At 42.2% G+C, this 13916-nt stretch overlaps 1 long non-coding RNA gene across 2 annotated transcripts in view; it reads left to right on the forward strand.

Annotated features, from left to right (window-relative positions):
* The window catches only part of LOC109498181, a 499178-nt gene that overhangs the window by 437517 nt on the left and 47745 nt on the right, over positions 1 to 13916 (forward strand). The window contains exons 12-13 of one of the 2 annotated variants that reach the window (XR_006595590.1): positions 4782 to 4995; positions 7015 to 7192. This is a non-coding gene — a long non-coding RNA (uncharacterized LOC109498181). The remainder of the gene's footprint in view (positions 1 to 4781; positions 4996 to 7014; positions 7193 to 13916) is intronic. The other variant, XR_006595591.1, reaches the window with a different exon arrangement.

Here is a 13916-nt window from a genome sequence, read left to right on the forward strand (position 1 = left end):
GGTTTGAGAACTGTTGTTGTTTAAGGTTTCCTGATTTTGAGTTGCATTTACATTCCTAAAAAATACCAGCTCCTCTTTCTGTTTATTTATTTTTCTGTCATGCCTGCCTAATTAGTCATCATTTGCTCCCACGAGCACCTAGTGAGAGTGATCTATGAACACAGCTGCAGGGGGCCTTTGGCTTCTTTCTGCCCCTGTACCTTCTGTTTCTGAATCCTGCCATAGACGTCTACCTTGGTAAAGGTCAAAGAACTATTTTTTTCCCCTCACCAGAGACACAAACACCTCCCCAGCCATCAATATCTTCGAAGTCCCCACAGAACGAATTAGAGCATTGCCAACACAAGTGGCCTCAGAACACTCAGGTTAAAACAAAGGAGGGGACCAGTGGCCCTCAGCTGAGTCCCTCGTAGTCTCGAAGGGCTGCACACTTCCTTTCCTCTTTAATGATGGTCTCCGGCCTTGTCATGCGGTTGTTCGAGAGTAGTCCACAGACCACAGAGTGTTCTTGCGCCCAAGTCTGGGCAATTGTCCATTGTTGCCTGCGCTTCTGTGTCTCTTAAACATTTGGCTTGGGATTCCTAAGCAATTTGTAGGCTGGGTATTTTTTTTTCTTTTATTCCTTCAAAAACTTCTCTTCTATTGCCTGGAACCTGGAGAAGTAGCGGTGCCCCTCACAGTGGAACAAGCTCTGGGGTAGAGTCCTTAGAGTTTGGAAATGTAAATGCCCAAGTTCTTGACACACACCTGGCGATTTCACATTTCTGACTTTTTCTTGCTCATCTTAAAAGCTGAACTTTAGGCTTTATCAAGCTCTGTGTTTTCCCAGAGTTCAGCTATTATGGATGAAATCGCTTTTTTTCTTTTTAAGGTCTCTGTCATGTTGCCACATCAAAAATACAGTCCCAGGGCTCCTGGGTGGCTCAGTCGGGAAAGCTTCCAACTCTTGATTTCAGTTCAGGTCATGATCTCATGTTCGTGGGATTGAGCCCCACATCGGTGCAGAGCCTGCTTGGGATTCTCTCTCCCTCTCTCTCTCTCTCTCTCTCTCTGCCCCTCCCTTCCTTGCTCTCTCACTCTTTCAGACTAAATAAACATTAAAAAAAAAAATACCGTACCATATGCTTCCTCTCCCTTCCCCCACCCAAAAGGAGAGATGCTACAGGGAACAATATGCCTAGGAGAATACAAATATTATTGTAAATTATATATTTTAAATGGCTTGTGGGAAAAGAGAAGTAGCTTGACTGAGATATACCAAAAGCTCACAGCGGGTCTTTTGTGATGGGAGGTAAGTTTTTTACCTTATTTCAGATTCAAGACCAACAAGAACTTTGTACAATCTTCTGGACAAAGCTTGCCCCATCCTTATCTGTGCAAATCCACTCTGTTCTGTTGACTGCTCTCCTTACTAACCAGCCCTACACAACTGTACCTTCCTCAGGAGTTATACACACTGCATTTTTATGCTTCTGTTACTGAGTGGCCTTTTTCATACTTTCGCTTTATCTTGCATTCAATTACTCACAACTTGGTCTATAGAATAGGATACCATCATTGCCTACATTTAAGCAGCAGCACATTATGTCATCTTGCTTCATATATTTTACTTCTATCTCTCTTAAAGGCAGCGCATTTGAGAAATCTTGGCTCTGCCTTTGGGGAGGAATCATTTACCTTCTTTCATTCAGGCTGAAATTTGTCTCCTCACTCCCTTTGTTAATAAAAAAACTTATTTACATCTTCTCAGATCCTATTAGTTAGCTCGATTGCCTAATTCTTGTAGTTTCAAGAACAAGTCATTTTCTTGCTTTCAATCATTGCTGGTCTATTTTATGGGTTCCACAAGGCCACATTTATATGTCTGCTTACTTTCTTTGGAAAGCTTTTTCTATTTCACTCTGACGTGCAGCATCATGTGCATGGTCCATTTCCCTCCCACGAATAGGAAATATGAGGACATATGGCTAAACAGGCTTCCTGTAAAAGAGCAGAGAGGAAGATATTAGGCCTAGCAATATTGCCCATTGGGCTCTATGTCTGAGGATGAGCATATTTGATTCTATATGAATTTGCTCGGGTCTTTCTTCTCTCTTGTCTTTTCTAGTGTCTTAATACTTCCTTAGAATAAATTTTCCCACCTAAGATGGAACTCCTCCTTTCTCTCTTGACAATGCCGAGTAAATCAGGGTGTGGAATATTACCCACGAAACCCACTCTCTGAGAGGTATTGCTGGCTGAAGCCACGCTGTTCATACACCATTCTATACCCAACTGTGGATAATAACAGAATTGATTTTACCCGAGGAAAGACAAAGGAACCTCGGGGCTGCTTTCTGCATTATTTTGTTCTCAGGTTATTCTGCTCTGAATGGTAAGATCTCTCACTAGAATACTGGGTCACATTTAGCTTCCTTTATAGCAAATCCCCCGTAGGGTAACTTCTGGCATTGGGCTATGAGGTATTATTGTTCTGTGCCCGTGTGTGTGTGTGTGTGTGTGTGTGTGCGCGCGCGTGTGCGTGTGTGTGTGATCATCAAATTATAACATAAATAAGTTTGTGTTTTCAGGTCCCATGAATACCCTTCTTCTTTTTTATAACTATTAAGAAAGTAGATTTTGAGCTAGAGACTAAAACCTGGCTTTCAGGTAGTGTGAAAGGTGGGTTTAAAGAAAACTGTTCTTTAATAAATAGTAATATGACCATGAATAAGTCAACCTACATAAATTATAAGGGCAATACTGATAATAGCCACTATGAAGTGGGTGCTTAGTATGCCTCATGGATGTTCCAGTTGTCTCCAGCTTATTAACTCACAAATTTAGGTGAGTTAACTCACAACTCCTTTAGATATGTATTACTATTATCCCTATCTTCCAGATGTAGAAATTGAGGCATAGAGAGACGTTTTACTTGTTCAAGCCATGGGTAGTAAGTGGCAGACCCACAATTCAAACATGTGGCATTGGCTCCTCGATTTTGACTCTTAAGTACCTCATTGAGAGGAAACTCTACAACCTTTCATATAGTGGTCATCATATCAGCAAGATCTTTCACAAATAATTTAAGGAAATTCTGATAAGATCACGTGTAATGGTAATGACTTCATTCCTAATACTTGTGATTCTTTTCAACTACATTATCCCTTAATAATAACACAACCCAACATTTTATCCTGAGTGCAAAGGATTCTGGAAAGTTAATAACATATAATGGTGATAAGGGTGGTGGCCTTTCAAAAAAATTCCAAACCTAGTGTGTTTGTGATATGATTCTTTTACTATTGCTTAGAATTCACGTTTCCATCTCAGTCTACGTTCTGTTGGTGATCCCTGATTCACCTTTATGAAGGTGAATAGGTGCCTAATCGTCGGCAAGAGTATCTCTGGAAAGCTCAGAGAAAGAATCCGCTAGAAGTCTCAGTTGTGCATGACCAGAAGTGCGTTCCAGGGCTGATCTTCATAATCATAATTCTCTGTTTACAGAGAAAGTTAGCGAATGTTTAAGGGTCCGTGCTCATCGCAGCTTTCTGAGCATTGTTAACTTTGGGTCTAGTTCTTTTGGCTCATTGCTCCAGAGTTGCCATGAATGCGCTTTAAAGTCCTACATACACACAAAGAATGTATTGGATGTTCTGGAGTTGTGAAAGTTCGAGGAATATTGGATTTTATGTTTCATATAGTATCTATTACTAGCTGACCATCACTTGCTTCTAGCTCACAGAGAATTAAGAATAGTGAATGGAATGTTTTGCTGGTTTTGTATGTGTATTACCCATTGGATTGTGTGAATAAGCATCAAATTACTGGTCAGGAATTACAAATTAGTACAATTTAGCGTAAATATCATAAAGCTTTCTGGAACCCCCAAAGAATCCTTTCTGTCTGGCTCTGGCTCCTGCCGAGTCTTCACTATTTGATCAATATATCAGATCAAGAATAAGTGGAGCCCCAAAGTCACACCATCTTATCAAAATAATTATCTTTAATATAATTATTGATCATGTAGTAGAAGTCACTGTCTACATGATATAAGGCTTTTAGGATTTCATGGGAATGCTTTACAACTTAATTATGTTTCCCTGGGAGATTATAACATAATTCAATTTATTTTCCCATGTGTTTCATCAATCATTATGTGAATAGAAGGAATATCAGAATCTCATTTCTCTGTCAATTCTTGAAGAATTTAGACAAGTCATTTCAGTAGTACAGAGCTGATTAGAAGAAGACAAGGTCCCTCCCACATGAGATTGATCCCCTGTATCACTGTTGTGTCGGTGCCACATTCTGTTGCTTTTGTAGTACGTGACGAGGCTAACCGCAAAAGCCTGTGAAAGCTTTTGTGTTCCAGCTTTCGTAGCAGACCGAATTCGGGCCTATGTAAAGTTCCCTTCATTGATGTGTAAGGAGCTATGTTCTTCTCTGGGCCTTGGTTTCCTTATCCAAGGAGGCAGCTGGTATCCAGGCTTCCTTCCACCTGTAAAGTTCAGTGCTCTAGTTTTCCTTGTGCTTTAGCTCTTCTAGTGTCTACGGCGGTGCGTCTCAACGTTGAGTGTACTTCTGAATCACCGAGAATCTTGTTAAAATGCAGACTCTGAGTCAGTAGGTCTAGGTGGGACCTGGGCTCCTGCCTTTCTAACAGGCTGCCAGGTGATGCTGAAGCTGCCGGTCTGTGAATGACTCTTAGTAGCAGGGGTCTAAATGATGCACAGAGACAGAGGGGGAAAGACTAGCTCTTTATCTTCCTTTGGTAACTTCTCCATTTGCTTTCCTCCCAGGGCTACGATTCTCGATGACTTTCTTCTGCAGATCACTGCAGCGTGCCTCCTCTTTCCTAGCTCTACCACACGGAATTGGGGCTTCAAGAAGACTGAGTGCATCCATACAGAGCACAAATCCCTTTGCCAAGAAGGAAATCACAGAGCTTATCAGGAAAGATGTGTGTCTGTAATGTCAGCCATCCCCGGCATGCTGAAATATGAAATAAATGAGGTGGAGTTTAATTTTAGGGTCTACAAATTTGTAATGTGTTCATCATTCCTGTTGCCATTTTGCATGGCAGGCTGAAGTTGGCGGATATGTTTTGTGAAGAGAGCTGCATTTGAGTTCTGGTTAAATCGAGCACTCACCCCCTCTCCTGTCCCTTCTCTAATCTCCTCTTGCAGTGATGAGAAAGAGATGCCACGTGTCTTCGAGGGGGTCCCTCCTGGAGATGTGCATCTCTTTTGCTTTCCTGAGGGCAGGCTCTTTGGGGGATTTTCCCAAGCCCCACTGCAGACTGGCCTTCCCCAGCAGAGGGCGCGCTTCCCCAGTGCCGTGGCCCCAGAGCAGTTTCCTCCTCTCCTGGGGTGGACTTCTCTCTCCCCACTGGGCTGGTTAGGGCTCCTGGAGGATCAGAAGTGGGCTCTCAGGAGGAGAAGAGATGAAGTCTACTCTAAAGGAGAAAATCAAATCAAATCATTTCCGATCTGAATCAGTGACTTTTAAAATGAAAGGTCTACTTGGCTACTGTTAATGGGCAGCTTTTCATAATTCTCAGCTATTACAAGACTAACTTTCCTTTCTTAAAGCTTCTCTGAACCTGGCATTGTCCGGCATTTGTATCCTTCACTTTAATGAGAGCTAAATAAGAATTATATAGGGAATTTTAATAATTCTCACTGGACAGTTAATTAAGCAGTGAGGAGTCTTTAGAACTGTTACTCTTTCTGCCTTTTACAGACAAGTGCTTCCACAGATTCCAACGAAAGAGGTCACATTTATACATATATATAAAACGATGTGTGGGTTAGTAATTTTTCTCAGTAACAAATGACCTCCCTAACGAGCTGAAATAGTGAAGTAAAAATCCACCTTTTGTGGCCCACTTTCCTTGAATTCTATTCTCCACTTCTCCTCAAACATCTTTGCCCAGGAAATGAATTCCCTCTACCTTTAGGGGGGTGGGTAGAGGGCTTAGGTGTGTTGATCTCAAGTTTTCCAAATTTGTTGTTCCTCTGTAAATCATACGGCCACAACCCAGCCCAGTCATTCATTGTGAAATTCATTTCTTTTCTTTCTTTCGTTTTAAAAATCAGTTTCTGTTCTTCCTCATTTTTGATGGATCCTACCACAAACTTCAGCTAGAGTGAGTGCAGACGACCATAACATCACTCTCACATAGAGGGTATTTTATTAAGTCCAGCAGTTAAAAATGTACAAAGTTCCTTGTAATAATCCATTCATTCTGTTCTCGCCTGATTCTTGGAGTAAGCCTGCACAATTATTCAAATCCCAGCTTTTAGCTACAGCATACACCTCGCCATGGGGCTATGCCTCTGTAATCTTGCTTTGGTCTTGCATGTCAAATGGAATTAACTCCCATAAGAAATGTGTGCGAAGACAACCCAAAGTGTCTAATCCTGCTGCTGTCTTAAATTTCTGAAACTCTGAGCTGTCATCTTTTTCTATTGCTTTGTTGAAGTTCTCACTTATGCTTCAGTCCATCCAAAGCTGGAGTTTAGGAAAATTTGCATTTTTATATATTTTTTTCAGTTATGCTCTCCCTTGGCCTTTTCACATGTTCTCTTTGTAGAAGGATTTTTTTTTCTCCCTTCAAATTCCAAGACCATTTTATACACAGTGGAATTTCAACGAGAGGTGAATTCACTTCTTTTTTTTTTTTCCCTGAGAGTACACAACTTGAAACACAGACAACACTAGTTGAAGATTCACAAGCCAAATCCAAACAGACGTGGGCGAGGGCGTGCGTGTGTGGATGTGTGTGTGTGAGTGTGTGTCTCAGAGTATTGGGTGAGAGAGAGGAGAGAAGGAATAAGGATACCATTATTACTATACCTTAACCACTCGCCTAGCTAATCGCAAAAACTAATTCTGTCTCGATTGAATCTCAAACCGCATCATCTCCCTCCTGGATAAAACGCTTGGTGAAATGAGTTTGGTGAGGCTACTTGTATGTTGTATTAAGAGTAGATTAGCTTGATGAGTGATTTCGTACTCTTCCTTCTCTAGAGAGCATACTGTTTTAAGATCCTGAATGCTGAGAGGAAGGCCTCTTCCTTCTTCGCCATGTCCTGAACTCCGTTTGCCACCTCCTGCTATTCCTGGACATGAGGAATCTGGAAGAATACGCCGTATCTGGAACGCCAAGCAAGCCCTTAACAAATATGTGTTGAAGCCCTTTGAATGAGTAAGAACAGCTTGTTCTATTCTTTCTGAGTGACTTATCCTGTTGCCTCAATTTACAAATTATATCATTCAATCTGGAAATGAAAGCTGCCCAGATTTTAGTAAACTTTCCTCACAGCCTGTGTGTTCAGTCGGATAATTACACGTGGTCCCTATTTTTAAATCACCAGTTATTCAGCATCGTGGGTTTTTCGAGGCGTCTTGACTAAGTGAGGTGTGGAAGGGTAAAACTGTAACTCGGTGTGGTGGATATTTAATAAGTGGTAAACCGCAGCATTCTCCATTTGAAAGTTAATTAAGGCCACTAGCTGACCGGGCTTGTGCAGCAAACATGTTCATGGTTTAGCCATGGAAACAGTCACAACAACGCTCAGCTAAAAATAAATGGCCTTAAGAGACATTTTTTCACTGATCACTCTTGAATGCTTATTGTTTTTTTAATAAAGGGGTTGTCACATTTTTTGAGGTAATCCCCACTAGCACCGGCTCCTTCAGAGACTTGGAAGTTTTCCTTATGCCTGGCCGCTGGAAATCAAAATGAAGAGTGATGTTAGGGGACAGACACATGACCAAACAGTGTTTTTAATGCCATGTGCAAGAATGTCTCTCGGAAGGTAATCATCTGTTGTGTTCTCCTGGGTCTCTTTGCCTAGTTGATAATGGCTTTTAATATGTGGATGCAACTCGTTTGGGCACAAGATTAGTGAACTCTCTAGCTCACCAATAGTTTATTTGCTCCAAATTGGGTTTAAGTTTGTCGAAGAGCCCTCCTTTAGTGACAGACAATATAATATGAATTACGTTTCTGTGTGCTCATTGTTTCTTCGTGATGAAAGCAGTGTAATAAGACAATATATTTTACTGTACAATATACTACTTTGGCTAATAGGATTGAAAAAGCGCATTAAATGTAAATGTCCTTTCAGCATCTGGATGGTGAAGTTCGATTGTCTTATCAGATATCTTAATACTGCTCTGGGATCCATCCGGCAGTATTTAGGGCAGCTGAAATAGGTGATAGCAGTGTTCCAGGCAAATGTGAGACCGGGCTGGAACCAAGGTAAAGTGGTATCAAGGAGGCCGAAGCGATTCTGAGGCTTTGTTAGACTGCTTGATTTCAAGTTGTTTTCAATGGAGCTCTAAGGATGCTGTCTTAAATCACTTTGGCAATGGACACACTGTAATCTTGGTCCATGAATCCTTCCATTAGATTTTAAACCATCTTCCTGACATTGGAGCATATTGGGACCAGGTATTACAGGAATTCCTCTGCCTCCTCATCCATCCATACTCCAGTGGGTCTCTCTAGGCACATCTTGAGCAGGATTCTGAGCTCAAATGACAGTTCGTCCTTGACAGGACTTGCTAGAGGAAACAATGGCACAATGGGACAAATATTGGGACCATCTTCCAAGCACTGTATCTTGTATGTTGCATACACAAGCAAATAGAGATCCTATCGTGGTCTGAGGGCCATAAAAATTCAGGTCTAGATTTAAAACATCTTCTTGTTTATCCTGGTCATATCTGCATCAGAATATTCTACATGAAATTGGCCTGGAATTGTCATCCCGACAGATTCTCACTTGTGGCTCTTTTTAGCCTAAGATGGACAGCAAATGTCAATCTCTGCCGTTATCAGCTGAGTTTTTCAGGCTCCGTTTTTCTCATTGGCTACTTTAAATGAATACCATTTTTGCTGGTTTGTTCCTCCTCCTCCCCACTCTCCTTTCATTTTTGTTATTTGTTCTAATTTAATTTGAAATGCCCAGCATCTGACTGTAATCAGGTGAGGAGGCTCTGGAGACTTCCAGCAAGAGCAGGTCTCCTGAAAAGGGTCTTTTGGACACAACAGAATGAGCCTTTATTTATTATCTCAGGGATAACAAAACCGGGAGAGAGCAAGACTGCGTGGCGGCTGTCCTTTCAAGCGGCAGCAACTTAGTGAAACACTCCTGTCCCTAGGGTGTGAACAGACCGCCCCTTGGCTCAAAGTCATCCTGCTGTCCCTGGCTGCTGGTTCTCTAGGCCAACAAAAACAAGCATAACAAAACATACAGAGAAAGTGTCAACAGAAACCCCTCTCTTAGAGCCTTGCTTTTGGAAGTGGACTGGATTTCTTGCCACACAAAGGCTCTGGGCAGGGTGTCGTTGGCCACAGCCACCTACCTAACTCTGTGACTCCTGTCCATGAGGTGGGACACGTGGCTCATTAGGCACACGTGATCTCACCCTTCCGTGATTCCCTAAGGAAGACCCCCAGATACCCTGTGCACCAAATGAAGATTGCTGAAGAGCTATAAACGCTGGCCATTGCAAAGAATCATGTGCGCTGAAATTCTAGCTTCATAACCTGCAAAAATGACCTTCCCTGACCCTCAGTTTCTTCTTTGGTAAGCTGGGACAGCAATGTTTCTCCTTCTCATTGTGGCAGTCGAATGAAATACAGAGATGTGTTACAGCTGAGCAAAATATCAAAACGTTTATACCAATGTAAGGTCTGGCACGTAGAGCCAATGGAACCATGATGTAATGTGTTTGAGAGATAGGGAAGCAGGGCAGAAGTATAAGATATTACTGTCGTTAATAGCATCATTACCTTCAAAAGGGTAGGTCATTTTTCTCCATAGCAGAAAAGGGTGCTGATCCTCATCCCCAAATTCAAGCCTGGGTCTTACCATATCCACAGGGTCTTCTGCTCTCTGGCAAAGAGGAGACAGCTTACGTCTGCTCCTTCACAGAAATGTTGCGGAACGGCTCGGTTAGAGGAGATGTAAGGCAGCATCCCGAGGGTCCCTCATGCCACAGTTATTACAGATAAGCAATTATCTTGGGTATTTAATGTTCCTGTGTTGTGAGTTTTCAGGGAGGGGTGAGAAGAAGTCAAAAGTTCATGATAGTCGGTGGTTCCGTTCTTGCAGGAGTGAAGCGTGGTGAAGTGCGAAACTGACAGCTCTAACCTATCAGACCATAACCAGTGTCCAGCAAGATGAACTTTTCAGGATGTGGATGTATTGGCTTTTCTGTTGTTAGTAGCCAAATGGATTTTTGGTCAGTGCAGGTGTTTCATCCTGCCACGTAATCTGCCTAAGACCTGTGTATATAAAGGGAGATAATGAGACTCCTTAGGAAACAGGGGTAGAACAAAGGAAGGATAAAAAGAAATGATAAAATCTATGGCCCAGGAGCATTTATTCCCTTTATCCCTAGCATTTAACCCAGGGGCTGGTTTTATTGAATATTGCATGATTAAAAATAATTGTAGAAGACTGTGACCGTGCCATCTTTTTTTCTTTTCTTTTTCTTTCTTTCTTTCTTTCTTTCTTTCTTTCTTTCTTTCTTTCTTTCTTTCTTTCTTTTTTTTAACATTTCACTCCCTTAAACCTATGCAGAACCCATCAGAGTACCATATACAGGGTGGGCACCCAGTGCTTTCTGGTACCAAAAGAAAATTTCCAGAATATTCAACACTCACCAATAAAGTGGAAAGCCCTGGAAGTGTTGACAATGTCTAGATGATGTCTAGACATCATGTCTGTTTCTGGCAGTCTGTGAACTAACTGAACCATTGAACATCTTTGCACTGTAAGGGTAGGAGTGGCCATGCTCTGAAGCCCAGACATCCACCTGAAATGCCTGGCATCTGGGCATTTCAGCTGCTTTTGCAACACACACCCACAAGCCTTTGTTGTGGCAGGTTGGGGGTGTGGGGGGAGTGGAGAAGCAGAAAGTAGAAGCTGCCTAAGCCCTGTGAGCCTTTGTGTCCTCATCTGTAAAATGGGCTAGAGCTTTTGGAGTCCCAGAATTGTAGGAAATGAATGAAATAATGTAGGTTAAACCTTATCCCAGTGTCTGGCTTAGAGGAAGCATTCAACAAAAGGGAGCAACTTTTATTAGGAGGAAGCATATAACTCTTATCTTTGAAAAGAGCCCCTTGTCTCTCCCTGCCTCCTCCTTCAAGCCTTTGAGGCATTTCTGTAGTAATTGGCTGCTGGGGCTTGGCATCTATCTGTAGAGAAATACATTTTTGTGAAAGGGCTCTGAGGTGGTGGTGTGGAGCATTTATTAGTGATCTAAGGCAACATAAGTTGCCTCTGGTTTTTATTGACGGTTTCTAGCTGGAGGCACAGAAACGCACAGGCACTAAAGGGTGAGTTACTGTTGGTTGCTACTCTCTGGACCAGCAGGGACTTGGCGAGCTCTTGGAGGACAGAGTGTCTTGCATCAATCAACAGTGACCCCTCTGGCTGAATATGTACAGGCATAAAGAGGCTCCTAAATTAGCCCCTGTTCTCCTTAGCTGGATGGATGAAAGATGAAGTGAAATCCCTGGAGTGGGAGGAAATGTGTGGTAGAGGACTGAGCCACACTCTGGAAATTCAGGCTGACCCCTCCTGCCCAAAACAAATCCGATGTGGTTCTATTTTCTGTGGGCCTACTGAAGTGTATGTGTTTAATAATCTGACATCGTGGGAGAAAAAGAAACGAATGGAAGATCCAGGGATAGAAGAGAATGGACAGGGGGAATAATACCCAGAACTATTTGTCTGATGAATGCATTAAAATGGAGCAGGGGTGGCTTAGGACTAACTTCAATATTTTTCCCAAGTGTGTTTTGATGAGATGGACTAACACTCTGGGCAGGCATGAGAGGGGTAGTATTAAGCCAACTGATCAGTTTTTAATACGATGTAGAAAATTTTCATGTGTTTATTAAAATTTTCACTGAATATTAATTTACCTAAGACTGCTGAAGAGCTGGCTAAAGTCCATAAAAGCCAGGAATCATACAAAAGCCACTTTTCTAGGGTATGGTGAGGTCCCTCTAGAAATAATGCTCTTGTTTTAATGTTTAATGTTTAAAAACTGTTAACATAGGGGTGCCTGGGTGGCACAACCAGTTGGGTGTCGGGCTCTTGATCTCAGCTCAGGTCATGGTTCGTCAGTTCGAGCCCCACGTCGGGCTATGCACTGCTTGGGATTTTCTCTCTCTCTCTCTCTCTCCCTCTCTCTCTCCGTGCCTCTCTCCTGCTTGTGCTTGCTCTTTCTCAAAGTAGATAACTAAACTTAAACATTTTTTTTTAAAAAGAACCTGTTAACATATACCCAAGGAGTCTTTTTCTCCCCGCCTCCCTAGTTGTAATTTCTCCTTTGGTTGAAAAAGTGAGGAAAGAGAAGGATTCTCCAGGTAAAAGCACACCTTTGTGCCTCACATTTTCTAGAATTTTGATATGGCTCCATAGCATTCATTTCAATGCCTGTTTGAGAGCCATTAGCACTCACCAAGGCTAGTGAGAAAATAGTGAATCCATGAACTCAACATTTTTTCCTGTGTTAAGAAATGTCCTTTACTTGCTTTCTATGACACGTAAGACCAGTGTATTGAATCCTGCTCCGGATGGGTATGTCACAAAACTACATCCAGGGGCATGGAGTCATCCCAGAGACAACGGAACCAGATAGGGTGGCTAACTCAACACAAACCCAGTTCTGCCGCTGCCAAAGTGAATTCAGAAGGTTTGTTACACATATGTGTGTGCATGCATCAGTCACCACCACACACGCCCGAACTACGAAGAACCATGAGAAGGGTTTCTTTCTCAGTTACCAGGCCATCTCGGGATTATCTTCCTTGAGTGGGGATAAGTTGTGAACGTCAGAGGCTGTGGTGGTCTGGATATACATGAGGATTCCCCTCTTAATAACAACAAGTAATGCATACGGGGCACTTAATAAGTGCCTGATGCTGTTCACATCCCACTTCATATATATAGATGTGTTTAAATCTCTTAAGAACCCTATGAAATTGGTCCTATTATAATCCCCATTTATGACGAGGAGTTTAAGGCACAGAGGTTGAGTGATTTCTCCAAGGTCAACTAACCAGTGGTAGAGCTGGGATGTGAATCCAGGCTGTTTGACTCCGTGCCATATGCTCTTTTGCCCTAGGTTTGCACCGGGGAGCCTGGAAAGTAAGATGGACTCTTCATCTACAAATTATACCTCTTTTAATCTGGGGGAAAGGGCTGCTAAGGACATCCAGATTTGGAGAGCATTCTTAGAATTGCCCTTCTAGAATCTGTGGGTCCTACATCAAACAAACAAAAAACCCAAATTCAAGGGACAGTTTCCGGATTCAAAGTTTTCCTAAATAGGACTCCCTCTGGGACCACTCTTAACAATATAGACACAGGAGATAGCCTCAGGGTTCCCACGAGGAGACCCTTAGCTCTCAGGTACTTTTGACTCTATTGAAGGGGGTCCATTGCTGTCAGTAGCAGCAAATGATACAGACAGATGTCAACTTGAAGGTGTGTACCATGTTATCACAGGTGTGGGATTAACTTGTGAAAATTGTGAGTATTCAGGAATGCCACACCGTAACTCCATTCATTTCTGTTTGCAAATTAATTCAGGAAGAACCTTTGAAATTTATGTTTTGCAAAGATACAACCTAGTTCCTCCTCTTGTACCTCCCCCTTACTGCTCACCTCCCCTGCCTTCCACCACTAGTACATCCATACATTTTTAAAGTCCTTTAAAGTTTTCAAAGTGCTTTCATATACATACTCTATTTTTTTATGTCAGGTCAGGGCAAAATCTTAATTGCATTTGGCCAAAGGCCATTTTGAAACTTTAAGACAAAAAGGGACATACAGTGTGATCTTTGAAATAAAGGGGATTAAAACAGAGCAAAGTTAAGGTTAGACAGAATTTTTGAGTTT

Source organism: Felis catus, chromosome A3 (assembly GCF_018350175.1).
Source record: "Felis catus isolate Fca126 chromosome A3, F.catus_Fca126_mat1.0, whole genome shotgun sequence".
Lineage (NCBI taxonomy): Eukaryota > Metazoa > Chordata > Mammalia > Carnivora > Felidae > Felis > Felis catus.